Genomic DNA, 19,339 nt, shown 5'->3' with positions numbered 1-19,339 from the left:
GCAGCGGAGTGAGGGGCGAGGCTCAGAATTATTTCAAAGTGCAAACACTTTTCAAGTTTCATATTTGTAATGGTTCCATTTTCCAAAGCAAGTCACGCGGCCAAGCCCGGAGTCAGTGGGGGAGGGGACTACTCAAGGCATAGATGCGGAGACGAGAATAATGGCGACCATTTTGCTAGCTATCACAGTAGTCGTTGACTTTAATAGCCAGTCTGAATCTTATGAGTCCCTATGAGATAAAGTTTAGAGTTCTCAGCTCTGACTTACGACTACCTGTTCCAATGATCTGACTCTATTCCTTTCCTCTACCTCAATACCAGGCAAATGAGCTTTTTATAGTTATCTGAACACACCTTACTATATCTTACCCTACGTCTTTGCTTCCGCTGATTCAACTGGAGTACAGTCACCCACTCTGAGTCCCACACACTAATCTACCATTGATTTTTGAACATCTTTCAAGACAGAAAAGGGTGTACGTCCTTAAGAAAGCCCATCTTGGCCCAGCTGGCGTGGCTCAGTGGTTGAACATGGATCTAGGTCGTCACCGTTCCCTTTCCAGGGTGAGGGGTTGCGAGCTGGATTCCTAGTGTGGGGCGCGCAGGAGGCAGCCGATCCAGGATTCTCTCTCATCATTGATGTTCCTATCTCTCTCTCCCTCTCCCTTCAAAAAATAAAAATATATAGAAAAAACTTAAAAAATCAATAAAAACATATTGAAAAAAATAAAAGAAAGCCCATCCTGCCTATTGGGTAGATTTGGAACAGTTCCTTCTTTGGAATCTGTAGAACAATATACAGATTTCTAATTTTGTACCTATGTAACTTTAGTATTCACTTGTTAACATGCCTGTTTCCCTTTTTGTAGACTCTTAAGATTCTCAAAGGCAGGTACTATATCTTTCTTGTATTTATATCTAGAATTTCTTAGCTGGCAATTATTAGATGATAAATGTTTGGATAAATTGTTTTAATGTACATTTTTAAAAGATATACAAATGGCCAACAGGTAGATGAAAAGGTGCTCAACATCACTAGTCATCATGGAAATGCAAATCAAAATCACAATGAGATATCACTTCACACCTGTAAAAATGGCTTTCGTGAAAAAGACAAGAGATAAGTGTGTGCACTGTTGTTGGGAATGTAAATTGGTGCAGCCACTATGGAAAACACTATGGAGATTACTCAAAAAGTTAAAAACAGAACTACCACATGATATAGCAATCCCACTTCTGGGTATTTAATCCAAAGGAAATAGAAACAGGATATCGAAGAGATATCTGTACCTCCATATTCATTGCAGCATTATTCACAATAGGCAAGGTTTGGAAGCAACCTAAATTTGCACCAGTGAATGAATGGGTAAAGCAGATGTGGTAAATATATACAATGGAATATTATTCAGCCCAATAAAGAGGGAAATCCTGTCATTTGACAACATGGTTAGATCTTGAGAGCATTATACTAAGTGAAGTAAGCCAGACAGAGAGAGACAAATACTGCATGGGATCATTTATGTGGAATCTAAAATGAAAAAGTAATACCCATAGAAACAGAGAGTAGAAAACTCTCTGGGGCTGGGGGCGGGGTTGGGAAAATAGGAAAAAGTTGGTAAATGTACAAAAAGAAAAAAAGGTACATTTTAAGATCATTAGTAAAATCAGGCATTTTTCATATATATATCACTTGTACATTTTTCTCATGAGATAATCAGTAAAATTAAGCATTTTTCATATACATGTTTATACTTTCATGATTCTCATGGGATAAAAGTTTACTTTTATTTAAGTGAGTTATACACAATTGTAGGATTGAATATATTAAAAGACTAACTCAAACATGTTTTCAAATCATATATATCTTGTTTTATTTACTTTGCAAACAACAAGCTTGAAATTCTGAAAACTTCATAGCAAATTTTGTGGGGAAGCAGAAATATATAATTCTGTAGCCTAACAGAAACAAAACTCAGCTTGACATGACATATTAAATGTAGAGATAATTACTTAGGTGGAAAAATTAAAACTTTGTCAATTTTCTTTAGAGTGGGTACTTTTAAGAGTTATAACAACACATTTTCTTCTGTGACAGTTTTTAAAAAATAATCTAGAAGAATTTGGTCAGTTACTTTTCTATTCCACAGCTCATTTAAGGACTTTTTAAAATTGACTTTAGAGAGAGGAAGGGGGAGAGAAGGGCGGAGGGGGGGGGAGAGTAAGAAACATCAATGTGAGAGAGAAAACATATGGCTGCCTCCTATATGCACCCAGACCAAGGATGGAACCCAAAACCTAGGTATGTGCCCTGACAGGAATGGAACCAGCCGCCCTTCAGTGCATGGAGGACAATCCAACCAACTGAGGCACACTGGCCATTTAAATTGCACAGAGAGATAAAGTAATGTGATATCTTGGTAGGAACGCGTTCTTTGTTTTGTTATATTGTTTCTTTCTTTGTTCTCAACGGCTAGACCCCCACTAATGTTTTCCAGCATCCCCAGAGCACCTAGAGATGTTTACTTTTAAATCATCCTTTTGTTCATTTGTATGCTGTTTGCATTTTATCCAATTTTTATGCTGTGACTCATCAAAAAGATTAACTGCTAAGACAACCTTCTCCTTGCCTGCGTTACGGCCAGTCAGGCCCTGTGTTCCGAGTTCTAGTCTCCAGGCCCCAAAAGGAGGTAAGAGCTTCTATTTTTGTTCACATTGCTAGAGGGACAAGGAATGGAGGGGAGAATTTTGATGGATTTGGCCAAGCGCAGAGCGATAGCTGGCATCTTGGAGACTGGGAAGCAGGGTGACTTCATGAGCTAGTGACCCTGTAGTTGTACAGAGCTGTGCTTGGTTTAATGCTTTGCTGTTCTTTTCTCGAGATTCTTCATAATTTTAAAACAAGGGGCTCTATATTTTCATTTTGCACTGGGTCCCAAAATTATATAGCCAGGCCTGCTGGGAAGACCAAGGGGTAAAGGACAGTAATGGTAGGGACTTTCTCCTCCTCTGACAGGGAGGCTACAGGGTTACTTGAAGATAGACCATGATGTACCTTAGGAGTCACTGTGAGGATCCCTGAAGCTGAGGTTGGCCAGGAATAAGTGGACTTTCCCCCTTGTTTTCATAGGGATATAGGTATTAGAGGCACCTCTCACAGACACCGGACAGCCCCCTGAGTTGGAGGAAGAGGGCTATCCCCAACCTGCATTCTTGTTTTCTCATGTAAATGAATTTAGATGAGAAAACTCCAGTTACTGCATTATGATGAAGCTGATTGTATTAAAGCAATTAAAGCATGCACTTTTATTAAAGAAGCAAGGCAAGCAAACCTATACATCTGGCTTATAAAGCGCAGATGGCCTCTCAACTAATTTGAAGAGCAAGTGGGGGTGGGGATTTGAGGCATTATATACCCTTCTGTCTACAAATTTCAAAAATTTCTCTGCTGAATATTTTGGTACAGATGGATTCTCAAGGTCCCTTTTTACTTTACTGTGGCCTTCCCAGAACTCATGGGAAGCACCTGGCAAATTTACCTTGCCAAGCCTTGAGACTGCTGGCTTCTCTTCTTAGGGAGTGAAACTGCTCTTTTTTTCCTTTACCCTCCCCCACTCCTTTTCTGCATTCTTGGGTAGGGAGGTTTTTAACCATTTGCTCTCAAGTGTCCTTGGCTGGGAAGATAATGGCTTGCTATTTACAAGCTGCCTGCAAATTGCCACACTGTTTGGCCTTGTTTTAATTTTTCTGTTTCAGTTTTCCCGTTCCACTTGCCCGGGAATTTTTCTAGCTTTTCACTGCCCTGTAACATAGAAGCTTGGACGGGGACTAAGGTAGATTGAAAAGAAGCCCTTTCTCAAATGTCCTGGATTTCGTAAGCCCGAGTTCAACTCTGAGCTAAAGGAGGAGGGTCTCCCTCCAAAAAGACAGATTAGGCATTATGTAGTGGGTTGCATGGAGTCCCCCAAAAGATATGTCTACCTCAGCCGTGGGCAAACTACGGCCTGCGGGCTGGATCCGGCCCGTTTGAAATGAATAAAACTATTGAAAAAAAAGACCGTACCCTTTTATGTAATGATGTTTACTTTGAATTTATATTAGTTCACACAAACACTCCATCCATGCTTTTGTTCCGGCCCTCTGGTCCAGTTTAAGAACCCATTGTGGCCCTCGAGTCAAAAAGTTTGCCCACCCCTGGGACTCTACCTGGACCTTCAGAATGCAACCTTATTTGGAATAAGGGCCTTTGAGATGTAATTAAAGGAAGGATTTCAAGATGAGATCATCCTGGATTACAGAGGGCTCTAAATCCAATGACAGGTGTTCTTATAAAAGACAGAGAGTGTATACAGAGAGACCCAGAGAAAGCCATATGAAGTTGCAGGTAGAAATTGGAGTGATGCATCTTTAAGCCCAGCAATGCCAAGGATTGCCTGTAGCCACCAGAAGTGAGGAGAAAGGAACCAACTCATATAACACATTGATTTTGGACTTCTGGCCTCCAGGACTATTAGAGAATAAATTTCTGTTGTTTTAAGCCACCACATTTTAAAATTACACTTTGCTTTCAATGTTATTTTTTATTGGTTTCAGGTGTGCAGCATAGTGGTTAGACAATTATATACTTTACAAAAGTGTTCCCCCGATATTTCCAGTACCCATCTGGCATCATACATAGTTATTACAATATTATTGACTCTATTCCCTATGACAGTGATAGCGAACCTTTTGAGCTCGGCGTGTCAGCATTTTGAAAAACCCTAACTTAACTCTGGTGCCGTGTCACATATAGAAATTTTTTGATCTTTGCACCCATAGTAAAACAAAGATTTATATTTTGGATACTTATTTTATATATTTAAATGCCATTTAACAAAGAAAAATCAACCAAAAAAATGAGTTCGCGTGTCAGAGGTTCGCCATCACTGCCCTATGATGTACTTTACATCCCCAGGATTATTTTTTAACTACCAATCTGTACTTCTCAATCGATTCACCTTTTTCACCTAGTTCCCCAACCCCCCTCCACTCTGGAAACCATCAGTCTGTTCTCTGTGTCTATAAGTCTGTTTCACTTTTGCTTGTTCATTTATTTTGTTCTTTATATTCCACATGTAAGTGAAATCATATGGTATTTATCTTTCTCTGACTGACTTACTTCACTGAGCAGAATTCCTCCTAAGTCCATCTATACTGTTGTAAATGGTAAGATTTCATTCTTTTTATGGCCGAGTAATATTCCATTGTCCATATGTACCATCACTTTTTTACCCACTCATTTATTGATGGGTACTTTGGGTTGTTTCCACATCTTGGCTATTGTAAATAACACTTCAGTGAACATAGGGATGCATATATTATTTTGAATTAGTGTTTTGGGTTTCATTGGATAAATGCCCAGAAGTGGAGTCACTGGGTCATAAGGCAGTTCCATTTTTAATATTTTGAGGAATCTCCATACTCTCTATATTATATATGCTGTTGCAGCAACCTCATTTTGTTTTATTTATTTATTAATTTTTTCCCCAGCCTCATTTTATAGGAATAGAAATACTTATGATTTGCAAAGTTGCTTTAGGCCAGAGTTTATTTAAACACAAATAGATTGTTTTTTAAAAACATAATTTATTTATAATAGAGTAGAGCCTCCAGTTGTTGTACTTGTGCTGAAACTGTTCATTTAGTATACATTCATAAGCCCCAGAGTTGGAAATAAGATAGTAGAGTCAGCATTTTACTTTGGGGATGTCATCCCAATTTATTTGAGCAAGAGTATTTGCTTTTTAATAGTGAAACTGGGTCAGTATAAAAAATAATATTGGCTAAATGTACTGCTTGAATTGATCTATTTTATCAGAACTTTTTAGGCAGCAAACTTGGATAACTGCTTCTTTAAGGGCAATAAAGCAGGCTGTATAAAAAAGGCAGGCAGATCAAAGGCATTAAAATCACACACTTCACCAAAGAAAATATAGGCATGTCCAATAAGCATGTGAAAAGGTGCTCAACATGATTAGTTATCACGGAAGTGGAATTAAAATCCAATTGAGTTATCACTACAGTGACTTAAATAAAAAGACTGATGACACCAACTATTGGCAAGGAGGTAGAGAAACGAACTTTTTTGAATTGCCAGAAGGAGTGTAAAATGGTACAACTTTGGAGACCTTTTTGTCAGTTCCTTATAAAGTTAAGCATACTCTAGGACCTATGAATCCCAATCTTAGGTATTTTTCTCATGACTCATGAAAACATTTGTCCTCCAAATCATTGTACAAAAATGTTTGTTAGCAACTTTATTTATAAAAGTCCAAACTGGAAACAACTCAAATATCTATCAGCAGGAGAAGGGATTATCAAATAGTGGTATATTTATTATATTTATATAATGGAATACTTTTGGACCACACCAATGTTTTCCAGCATCTTCAGAACACCTAGAGGTGTTTATTTTTAAACAATCCTTGGTTTAATTTGTATGCTGATTTGTGTTTTATCTGATTTTTATGCTGTGACTCATCAAAAAGATTAACTGCTAAGACAACCTTCTCCTTGCCTCCATTACGGCCAGCCAGGCCCTGCGTTTTCCAGGCCCCAAAAGGAGGTAAGAACTTCTATTTTCCTTCATTTTCCTAGAGGAACAGGGAATGGAGGGGGCAATTTTAATGGATTTGGCTAAGCGCAGAGGGATAGCTGGCATCTTGGAGACTGGGAAGCAGGGTAGCTTCATGAGCAAGTGACCCTGTAGTTGCACAGAGCTGTGCTTGGTTTAATGCTTTGCTATTCTTTTCTCGAGATTCTTCATAATTTTAAATCAAGGGGCCCTGTATTTTCATTTTTCACTGGGTCCCAAAATTATATAGCCAGGCCTGCTGGGAAGACCAAGGGGTAAAGGACAGTAATGGTAGGGACTTTCTCCTCCTCTGACAGGGAGGCTACAGGGTTACTTGAAGACAGACCATGATGTACCTTAGGAGTCACTGTGAGGATCCCTGAAGCTGAGGTTGGCCAGGAATAAGTGGATCCACCAGAGAACTCTACCCCTTTGCTTTCATAGGGATATAGGTATTAGAGGCACCTCTCACCAGACACCATGTTGTCCATGTCCTAGACGAATCTCAACAACTTTGTTGAATGAAATACGTCATTCTGTCTGAGTCCATGTAAATGAAATTCTAGAGCAAGCAAAGCTATCCTGTGGTGATAAAAATCAGAAAGTGGTTGGAGGGGATTGGGGATTGGATGGGAATTGACTGGAAAGAGGCACAAGAAAACTTTATGGGAAGAAGGATATATTCTATGTCTTGATTAGGGTGGTGAGTACATGGGTATATAATTGTCAAAAGCCATTGAACTGTATACTTAAGTCTATGTGTTTATTTTTATGTAATTATACTTCAATTTAAAAAATGAGGTCCCCTCCTACTCCTATCCCATTCAAGAAAATGTCTGCTCAAAATCTACAGTGCAAAACATCCTTTTTCAGGCTAAGGCCTCCTAGGTCGTATGTTGCGGGTCCACACTGGAGCCTTACCTAACCTGGATCCTCTGCTTGGATTAACTACCTGAATCTGATGATCCTGGAGTTTTAACTCCAATCTTATTTTGGTGTTTTATTAATGGCTTCCCTTCTGACTCAAGTTTTATTTTCATTTCCTGTCTTATCTTTTCCTTGATCCTTTGACTACAAGTGCTTGTTGGTAAGGCACAATATATATGAAAAAGAGAAAAAAAATGGTTGTCTTTTTGAGTCTAACCCACTCTATTTTTTTTTTTTTTAAAGATAAACCACAATGGTGTGTTTGGCTTTTCTAACTGCCAAATCTGATGCAATGTAATTATTTAATTAGGTTAGATTACTGTTTATATTAACCTCAAATAGTGATTAAATTGAATTTTTCATGGCAAGAGCTCACAGGTAAAATCAGCTGAAATCAACCAGTGCTTGTCTTAACCCATCCTTTGTGTATCCTGCCTCCATCATCAGGGGGTATACAAGGCTGAACTGACAAGATGAGTGGCCTCTGTTAATGGAACACATCTAGGTCACAGTTAAGCCCACATATGAAGTCAAACACTTCCAAATGTGGCAGGAACCCAAGTGGTGCCCTCAAGAGGTCTATCACTGTCTCTCTCTCTCTCTCTATCTCTCTCTCTATCTCTATCTCTATCTCTATCTCTATCTCTATCTCTATCTCTATCTCTATCTCTCTTTATATTTCCCCAATAGACAGCCCACCTCCAGCTCCAGAGTTCACAGCCTCTCCAAATGACGACTTTAGAAAACGTTTTAAATTGAGGTACAGTATAACATATATGCAGTTGTGGCAGCTAATCTTCATGCTGTGGTATTCCCATCCCACATTGAATCTGGCTGGTTTGCGACTTGATTTAAGCAATAGAATGTGGCATCAAAGGCCCTGGGCCAGTCTTAGGCCTAGGAGCATTTGATAGGTTCTACTTTTTTTCCCCTTGGAACACTGGTTTTCGGGAGCCCTCTCAGCTTAGATCCTCCAAGAAGCAAACACTGAGACCAAATTATATTTGCAAGAGACTTATTAGGGGACATGCCTGAAGGATAAAGGGAGAGAGAGAAGGAGTAACCCGGGAAAGCCATTAGATTGTGTTACAGATCTGACACTCTCTTACTCAGCAAGTTTAATAAACCCAATTTGTGCTATCAAAGGGTGGCTCTGGTAGTCTTTGTGAGAACTTTGACAAAATCTGTACACTTTGTATTGCTGTACAGAAAGTAAAGATTGGGAGAAAAAGACAAAGCAAGAGCATCCCCAAATACAACTTGAAGCAAGGTTCATTAGTTCAGATTTCTTGGAATTAATAATAAACCAACAGGAGTATCCATCATCCTTGGTTTGAGGAGAATAGGCCTCTTCCTGCATTTGTAGTCAGTGCCAAACCATGGTTAAATAGTGGAAACTGCTGGAGAAGGGGAACATGGGGGAAGTGTTGAGTCCCAAATGGCTGCAGTCTTTCTCCAAACAAATCACCCCTAACTGCCCAAAAGCATGGAATGATTTTTTTGTTCCTATCTCTCTGCAGTATTTGACAATTTGGTCACTGTCTCCTTAAAATTCTTCGGTAGCCCTCCATGATATTGTACTTTCTGAATTGTCTTTCATCCTCTCTGATAATTCCTTCTCAGTTCTAGATGGGCAGGGAGCGGAAGCCAGATAAGGAATAAGAAATGACCATTGAGTTACTAGTTATGATGTCATCCATGCTGTTAGCAAAAACAGTGGAGTAGAGGAGACAGAAGATGGATTGCAAAGGACAGAAAAAAGAGTAGTGACTGTGGGCCTCTGTTTCACAAAGCTTGGAGGTTGCTACTGTTTTTGTTTGGGGGTTTTGTTTGTTTGCTTTTTGCTCTCTCGTCGACTTTATTAATGCAGTTCTCCAGGCAGTTAGTTCACACCTGCCATGCACGGAGCTATGCTTGGAGCTGCTGGGATGTAGAGATGGCAGAGACCCTCCCTGTCTTCCGGGAGCAGGTTTCTGATCATGACCAGAAACTATACACCTTGGGAATCACAGACAATGATGACTACCCCATGAGCCTCTAGGTTATCTGGAGAGATTTGTTTTAAAGCATTGGAGAGGCTTTCACATATTTATGTAAGAAGATAAAAGTTAGAGATATGTTAATATGTTTTCAAGTTCATATTTATAAAACTGAATCTTATCACACTAAGCCAGAGATATCCATTGTTTTGAAGATTTTAAAGACTATTACAGCAGGAATGCAAAGAGAAAGTCAGTGTCTAACTTTTAATTACTCAAGTAGCTTCTGAAACCCATTTCAGAGGTTGTGGTTGAGAGTGAAAACTATCTATTCCAGGGGTTGAGAACCTTTTTTCTGCCAAGGACCATTTAGATATTTATAACATCATTTGAGGTACATGCAAAATTATGAACTTAAAAATTACCCTGCTATATATTTGATCAAAATTTAATTAACTCACCCCTAATGCCTTGGCAGGGCCAGACCAAATGATATCTTGGGCCTTATACAGCTGGCCTGTGGGTGGACATTCCCCTCCCCTGATTCTGTTCCCACACAGTTTACTGCCTATATTAACATGCCTTTACTATCCCAGTGTCTTCATCAACAATGATTTAACTACCCCAGGAACCTCATCAACAATGATTTAATTACCCCAGGAACCTCTGGCCTAGGAAAATAAAAGTATAAATAACTTTATTGCTCTGTTCAGAAACCTTTTGATTTAAAGGAATGTCAGATACTCAATATCTCAATAGATAGCATCAAACGACTCTTTGCCCTCTAACACTTGATTGAAATACCTCATTGGGTCTTTTAATCCTAAAACTACTTATTCAATTCTAATCAAGCCCCCAGATCAAAAGACCAGCCTTAAACCAGATCGGACTCCCCCCCCCCCCCAAAAAAAAAACACACACACAACAACAACAACCAACAAAAACCCTGGTAAATATCCCAGTTTTGCCTTTGCCCTTTCAGAGATTGTATAAGACTGTCAGGTAGTGATCTCCCTTACTGCAATAAGCAATAAGCTCAGCTTTGCTCCTCAATCTTTTATTTTGGTGGTATTTGGGAGAGCCAGTATTGTACATAGTGTGAAAGCCAATGATTTTTATTCCCATGAGCCAGAGTTTTTGAAGAAAGATAAGGTTTTTGTAAATCAAAGGATAAGAACCCTAAAAGAGTTGTGAATAAGTTTTATTCATGAACAGTGACTTTAGAAGAGAGAGGAGAAAGAAATGAATGACCTTGTATGAGGATGGGTGGTTTGTTTTGGGTTGCAAAATTATGCTCAGAGACTGATTCTGTCTTTGCCAGCACTTTATTTTTTAAAAAAATATTTTTATTGAGTTTAGAGAGGAAGGGAGAGGGAGAGAGAGATAGAAACATCAATGAGAGAGAATCATTGATTGGCTGCCTCCTGCACGCCCCACAGCCCGCAACCCAGGTGGAGCCCGCAACCCAGGTGGAGCCCGCAACCCCAGTCATGTGCCCCAACTGGACCGGGAATCGTACGGTGACCTCCTGGTTTATAGGGCCCACTGAACCTCGCTGGCGGGGCCTGCCAGCACTTTATTTAACACAGGTTCACTGCAGAAATATTATAAGACAAAAGCATACAGGATAATTTCTCTTAATAAACCAGGAAAGAAATAACCTCCATAGCAATGATAGATTACTTGGACTATTGTTTTAGGCAAGGGAAGATGAAAGGAAGTCCAAACTTAGTTGCGATGGACCTTTTCATACCAGTAGGCACTGAGGAGATATGGCTTTAACCAACTGAGAGCTGACTTCCATTTGCCAGCCACATAATCAAGTCCCTTGTTGCTGGAGCCTGTTGCTAGGGAACGAAGGTGCTGGTGTTGGCCGGCAGGCTGGCTGCTTGGAGGGTTATCCCTCCAGGGGCCGCTGCACAGCGTGAGTTCCTCTCTGAGGTAGGAACACATTTTCCTTTCGCTTCTTGACACCGCTGCCCACCAAAGTGTCACCTCGCCCATACCCAAACTTTCCAATGGTCCTCACGAACTTTTAGTATTTATAGTCTAAGTCCTCTTGGCATAGTTGCTTCTCCACATATTGTCATTGATAAGCCCTGAGCTGAGCTGCTGATTGCTTCTCAGTGACAGATGAGATGATGACATCCCTAAATAACTTGCTTCATCTTTATACTAAAACCACTTCACTTCTAAAAACAACTTTGTTGTCATTGTCATAAACAAGTGAATTTGAAATCGTATCGAACCAACGCACAACAATGGGATTAGGATTGCCCTGGTTTCTGAGATGGGCAGGCTGAGGATTGAGGAGGGAGAAAATGGAAGCTAGAAAGGCCAGTGGGACTTTGAGGACTTGGAGATAGCCACAGAGAAAGCAGTCTGGAGAGCTATTTAGGGAGCCTCATGTATAAGACTGTCAGGTAGTGATCTCCCTAGAGACTATTTAGAGCGGTTGGTTGTCTTATTTGAGTCCTTGACCCTGCCTAGGCAGTGACAAAACCCATCTCTAATTTATGACTGCACATCTATTACCTTTATGTACTAGAGCCTATTTTCTTAAAATATGGTCAGACTTTCTGGTGGGCCTGAAATCTGCCCTCTTTAAAAACAAACACCCCAGATTATGTTTTATACATAGTTTTAAGAACCAATACTCCAAGGGAAAGGAGCTAGTACAGTAGAAAAGGTTACATTCACATGTGAGAGAATATTTTTGCTATTGTAACATGGAGAATGCTTGTAAGTAATCAAATTATGACTTTTCAAAGAGATGTCTATTTCTCTTATTGAGAAAAATTATTCCAAACATATAAACAAGGCAAAAGAGTGACTGAATGTTCTTTCAGTGTTGTATTGCAGTATTGCCTAACACAGGGGTGGGCAAACTTTTTGACTCGAGGGCCACAATGGGTTCTTAAACTGGACCAGAGGGCCGGAACAAAAGCATGGATGGAGTGTTTGTGTGAACTAATATAAATTCAAAGTAAACATCATTACATAAAAGGGTACGGTCTTTTTTTTCAATAGTTTTATTCATTTCAAACGGGCTGGATCCGGCCCTCGGGCCATAGTTTGCCCACGGCTGGTCTAACAGGCCTGCCCAAGGATTATTTCATTCTCTGGAGTATGGATCTTGGACATACTACTTTCTACTTATTAGGGTTCATATTCTGTGAACTTACATGTTAACTTGTAGATTTGTGTTTAACAGAGGTGTCTAGTAGAAATGATAACCCCAAGGCTATGGTTTTATTGCCCTGTAGGATAGGAACCCTTTCGTTGTTAAATTAAAACTTATTTCAGCATGCTTTTCCTGTTTGAGTACATACATTTCAGTTTCTTAAAAGATCTTTGAACCAGTTTTTCCATGCTACAAGATTTCTTCATTATAAGCTAAGCAAAATTTTTACACATATTCATTCTGTAGGGTGTCCCCAAAAATGTATACATACATGTTGAATAATTATAAAGACAGTGTTTATGAAAATATGTTTCATTTTCAAAATTGAGCTATCAGCTGTTAAAGTGTGTATACATTTGTTTGGGACATCTTGTTATTTGGGAATGGGTGGTGTTAGGATAAAGATCTGGGGTCTAGCTGTTTCTTTGAAAGAACTTTCACTCACTCTGTTTGGGCCCCACACTGTATCCTACCTTCAGAGGGCCTTCTCCCTCTAGTTCCTAAGCTTTTCTGGGGGTTCTGTGACATGGATTGTCTTACTTTCCATTGGTTTTCCACCTTGCAGGCACTTAGCTTTTTATGCTTCATTATGCCATATACCATTTGGCCATCTACCTTCCAGCTTTCAAAATTTTTTGTCATATATATATTTGTTAATCTTCGACTGAGGATATTTTCCCCCCATTGATTTTCAGAGAGAGTGTAAGGGAGGGAAAAGGGTGGGGGGAAGAGAGAAACATCGATTTGATGTGAGAGAGACACATCGATTGGTTGCCTCTGGCACGCACCCAGACTGGGGCAGGGGATTGAGCCTGCAAATGAGGTACCCATGACCCTTCAGTCCCCAGGCTGACGCTCTAATCACTGAGCAACCGGCTAGGGCTTTTCATATCTTATCTGCTGTCACCTTCTCTAGGGCCTTCTGTTCCCTTGCAAGTCTGTGACTTTAAAATTTTCCTTTCACTTATTCCAGTGCTGTCGAGTATATTCAATCTACCTTGTTTAAGTAAAATAGCATGTAATTCTAAAATATACTCCAAAATAGCACAGTGGTTTCTTTCTCCATCAAATGAAGGAACTCATCAAAGGCTGAGAGAGGGTCAAAATCCTGGGATTGAATAATTTGAACCTCAGTCTGGTCTCTAAAAAGTCCAATATCTTATGATGAGCATTAGAAATCACAATATTTTGGATTTTGATTGATAAGCTCAAATGATCAAATGTACTAAATGCATCACTGGATTGCACTTTGGAAAGCAGCAAACACTGGAATATACAGAAATAGCCTTTACTGGCATGATCAGTGTCATGCTTATATGAGCATCATTTTTCTTGATAGTTAATGCACTCCATTGTGGAAAAGCCATCTTGTATATGCTGCCTATTTCTTTTCTCAGCAAAATGAAAAAACAGGCAGCAGTGGTGGCAGTTTAGTGACATTACTTTCACATTGAATCAAGAAGCAGGGTGCTGACATTCGGCTGTCCTGAATGAATAAAGGAGTGTGAAAAAAAGTGCCATTTTATTCATACACTGTAGCTGTCATCAATTATCCCCTTCCATATCGTCCATTCAACTTATTTTTTAATATATTTTATTGATTTTTTTACAGAGAGGAAGGGAGAGAGATAGTTAGAAACATGGATGAGAGAGAAACATCGATCAGCCGCCTCCTGCACGCCCCCCACTGGGGATGTGCCCACAACCCAGGTACATGCCCTTGACCGGAATCGAACCTGGGACCCCTCAGTCCGCAAGCCGACGCTCTATCCACTGAGCCAAACCGGTTTTGGCCATTCAACCTTTGCTTGATATAATTTCCTGGTTTTCCTTTGGAAAACCAGCCCCTGTTGCATCTCAGATTCTGTGCTTTGGTGTGATAGACAGTGACTCAAGTGTGGCCAGTCAGAGCATAACCTTCCCTTGGCCAAAGAAGCTGATTTGTGGATGGGCATGTGACCCAGTTAGACTTAGCTAATGAGATTCAAGTAGATGTTAGTTGGGGCTATTGCAAGAGTGGCCAGTTGGACTTAAATCGAGAGCATGTGTGACTGGAGCAGCTGGTTGGAGCCTGAAAATGAAGCTAACAGAGGGGATGGCAGAGAGGAGAACTAGAAATAAAACAACTTGTGATGATATTGTTTGAGTTCCTGAATTAAGTTTTATGAGCCAATAAATGATCAATGGTTTGTCCTAGCCAGTTTGGCTTAATGGATAGAGTATTGGCCGGAGGATTGAAAGGTCCTGGGTTCGATTCCTGTCCAGGGCATGAACCTCGGTTGCAAGCTTGATCCCTGGCCCTGGTCGCGGCACATATGGGAGGCAACCAGATGATGTGTCTCTCTCACATCAATGTTTCTCTCTCTCTCTCTCTCTCTCTCTCTCTCTCTCTCTGTCTCTCCCCCTCCCTCCCTCCCACTCTCTCTGAAAATCAATGGAAAAATATTCTCCAGTAAGGATTAACAACAACAAAAATATCAATGGCTTATGACAGTTTAAACTATTTTTCTGTCACTTGCCACCATTCTGATTCACTTAGCAAAGCCCTGCACTACCCCAGCTACTGGCTCCCACAATATTTTTTTACCTAAATGAAAAATTGCTGTGTAACATAGGTATTCAGAGATAAAAGAAAACACTGAGCACATTTCACTCATACATGCTCATTTTATATGCCAAGAACATATTTATTGTAACTGTAATGTGAACTATCTATTCTCATAAACACTGTAATAAGTGCTTGTTTATACAGAATACCATTGGTATTAGGGGGTGTACAACACCATCATTTGATCAGAGAATATTGGCAACTGGCCATTCCATTTTCCTTTTAAGCATAACATTTCCATTAACTTTGTGAGTGGTTTTACAAAATTCTTGGCAGTAGTACAAGTTGAACCTTTAGCATCCTGGAAAGCACAATTTTTAACTTATTCTGGAAATTTCCAGTTGGTGTACCAGAGAGGTCATTGTGCTTTGTTTATGAGCAGTATTCAAAGGCTTCAGTGACTTCCTGCCACTATTTGACAGTTGCAGAACAGGCAAAGCACAGGGATCTAGAGGCAAAATCTAATTTTTATATAATTATTGTGTTTCTTATTCTTATTCTTTTTTGTCTGCCCATCATTCTTGCCTCAGCAATACAGTCAGCTCTGTTTTCACACAGACTTCTTATGCACTTTGGCATTTAGGAATTTATTCTGCACTGCAATATTTAGATAACTTTTTCTTTATTTGTTGATTTGAAAGAGAGAGAGAAAAAAACCCCACATCAATTTGTTGTTTCACTTTTTATGCATTCATTGGTTGCTTCTTGTATGTGCTCTGACCGGAGATTGAACCTGCAACCTTGGCTTATGGGGACCATGCTCTAACCAGCTGAGCTACTTGGCCACAGCCTAGATAACTTTTCTTTATGCTTCAGTGGACCGCTTACCCAGTTTTACAAATTGGGAATATGAGGAAGCACTTTGGTTACAACTAAAAACGAAAATTGGATAAATGTAAGTAATAATATTATGTAAGTGACATAAAAATACATGAGCTGAGATCAAATTCACCTTAGCAACTGAATGTTAGTTGAAAGAAACTGATCAATTGAGTCTTTATGGTGAGTATACAAACTTTGGGATTGTAATGATAATTGAAGTGTCTGTGAAAATCGTAATTTATTCTACATTTCAAACTTATTGACTGTATGTAGACACAGTTGTTTTATTTTTCCTTTGAGACTCTTGAAATATGAACCCCTTCTGAGGACTGCACTCAGCCAACACGTCTCAGAGGATACTTGTTGGAAAATGTCTCAGAGGATACTTGTTGGAAAGTGACCAAGGAGGTAATTGGGGACAGGAAAGGCTTGACAGTAGGAAGAACCATTGTCATCCACAGAAAGATTTACCAAAATATCAGCAGTATGGGACTTTTAAGATCTTCTCTCTTAGCAACTTGCAAATATACAATACATTATTGGTAACTGTAGTCACCATGTTGTACATTATATCCCCAAAATTATTTATCTTATTACTGGAAGTTTGTACCTTTTGACCAACACCTCCCCATTTCCTCCTCCCCTTAGCCCTGGTAATCATTCTCTGTTTCTATGAGCTTGATGTTTTTATATTTCATATATAAGTGAGATCATAGAGTATTTGCCTTTCTCTGATATTTTATAGATGCAAGGTTCATCCATATTGTAACATGTGTCAGCATTTCCTTCATTTGTATGGATGAATAATATTCCATTATGTGTATAAACCACACTTTATTTATCCATTCATCTATTGATGAAAATTTGGGGCAGATAATTATATTTTTAAAAAACTTAGTTATTATTTCACATGCTTATATCCTGTATCATTGTTATATAAATTAATTTGAGGGAGAATTTTCATTTATTTAAAAAAAGAAAGAAAAATAAAACAACAGAACCCACTTGGAGTTAGCCGTACTAACTTACTAAGTACATTTTGGCTATGTGGTTTGAAAATTGCTAAAAAGAAAGTTTTAAATTAATTTCACTACTTAAGATCTGAACTTAATCATTTTCTGGGTTCAGGAAGCTCTTCTCTGATGAATTATAGATATAAATAAATATTCATATATATATATGTATAAATGTATCTATAATACAGAATCTTTGTATTATATATCTCCTGTACTTTAAGTCAACTAGATATCTGAAAATCAAGGATGACCCAATAAATAATAGAGGTAATTAATCATTTAACAAAATGATTCCTAATAAGATTTATTTTTAAGCCTGTCCTGAATTTGTTCAAATTTAATTTATCCTTATGAAAATATGGTTTATACAGTTTCAGAAACCTATCTAACATATCCCCTGTGTCAAGTGAGAGCTTACTGAGCTATTAAACTGCTTTCCCCCACAAGACAGGAAAGAGAAGTAGCTGTCACGAAGCCTGCAAGGGGCTGGAGACCTGCCCTCTCCACCTGGGCACCCAGATGGAGCTGCCTCATGTGGTCCTATTCTGAAGAACCACAGACTTCTGTTGGGGACTCTGATCCAGGGTAAGAAAGAGGGAGAGAGAGACAAGATTTAAAAGGGCTCCATTTGGGAAGGCTCAGTTTCACTGCTCTCCCTGCCGAGTTTTTATGTTTGTTTTTAGTTGAAGTAGTCCAAGGTGATCATGGCATTTGCATGATGTAATGAAGTGGCAAAGAGTGGCAACACCTGGTGTGAAGTGTTGTGTGTTTGTGTTAGTATGGACTGGTATAAACTGGAAGTTAAATTCCAAGCATGACTTAGGTAAAGGAGAGGAACTAGATGTTGTCTTACCCACCACACACTGTTCTTTCTTTGCTCTGACAAGGAAATAATGGAGAGGTGGTAGTGACATGCTGTGTATTTAAAAAACATTTTAAGAAATTGAGACATGATTCACATGCCATAAAATTAACGCTTTAAAAGTGTATAATTCACTGGGCTTTAGTATATTCACAGAGTTGTTCAGACATTAGTACTAATTCCAGAACATTTTCATCACTCCCTAAAGAAACCCTGTACCCACTGGCAGTCACTTCCCATTTTCCTCCAATCTGCCCCCACCCAGCCCTAGGCAGCCACTCTGTCTCTCTAGATTTGCCTGTTCTGGACATTTCATTGAAATATAATCATATAATATGTGGTCCTTTGTGTCTGGCTTATTTCACTTAGCATAATTTTTTTCAGGTTTATCTATGTTGTAGCATAAACCATTACTTCATTCCTTTTTATTATCAAACTAGAGGCCCAGTACACGAAATTTGTGCACTCACGGGGGGGGTCCCCTCAGCCCAGCCTGTGCCCTCTCACAGTCCTGGAGCCCTTGGGGGATGTCCAACTGATGGCTTAGGCCCGCTCCCCCTTAGTGCTGCTGTGGAGGCGGGAGAGGCTCCCACCACCGCTGCTGTGCTCGCCAGCCGTAAGCCCGGCTCAGGGCTTCTGGCTGAGTGGTGCTCCCCCTGTGGGAGTGCACTGACCACCAGGGGCAGCTCCTGCATTGAGCGCCTGTCCCCTGGTGGTCAGTGCATGTCATAGCAACCGGTCGTTCCACTGTTTGGTCGATCTGCATATTAGCCTTTTTTATTATATAGGATAATATTTCATTGTATGGATAGACCACATTTTATTTGTGCATTAGTTGGTGGACATTTGAGTTGTTTCCACTTTATGGATAAATGAATCATACTGTTACATGTACAAGTTTTGTGTGGACATATATTTTCATTTCTAATTGCTGGGTCATATGGTAATTATGTTTTTAATTTTTTGAGGAAATCAGACTACTTTCCTAAGCAGCTGCACCATTTTACATTCCCATCAGCAGTGTTTAAGGGTCCCAGTTTCTCTGCATCCTCACCAACACTTGTTATTATCTCTCTTTTTTATTATAGTCATTCTAGTGTGTCATGCTATGTACTTGATGAACTCTCATACACTTGCCTAATAAACATTTTAAGCCAGTTATCTCTGGGGATGTAACAGGCTTGTAAAAGTTTTCTAATAGTGCTTTTCTTTTCTTTTTTGGGGTGTGTGTGTGAAAATGGGGAAATAAACATACTTTTTTAAAAAATATATTTTATTGATTTTTTACAGAGAGGAACAGAGAGTTAGAAACATCGATGGGAGAGAAACATC

At 39.4% G+C, this 19,339-nt stretch overlaps 1 long non-coding RNA gene across 1 annotated transcript; it reads left to right on the top strand.

Annotated features, from left to right (window-relative positions):
* Positions 1–2,633: 2,633 nt before the first annotated feature.
* LOC118654032 lies at positions 2,634–16,498 on the top strand. Its single transcript, XR_004966958.1, has 3 exons — positions 2,634–2,686; positions 6,524–6,600; positions 16,430–16,498. It is a non-coding gene; the product is annotated as an uncharacterized LOC118654032 (long non-coding RNA).
* The last annotated feature ends 2,841 nt before the right edge of the window (positions 16,499–19,339 follow it).

Source organism: Myotis myotis, unplaced genomic scaffold (genome assembly GCF_014108235.1).
Source record: "Myotis myotis isolate mMyoMyo1 unplaced genomic scaffold, mMyoMyo1.p scaffold_m19_p_4, whole genome shotgun sequence".
NCBI lineage: Eukaryota > Metazoa > Chordata > Mammalia > Chiroptera > Vespertilionidae > Myotis > Myotis myotis.
The sequence above is the reverse complement of the archived record's forward strand: the minus strand, read 5'-3'. Positions and strand labels throughout refer to the sequence as shown.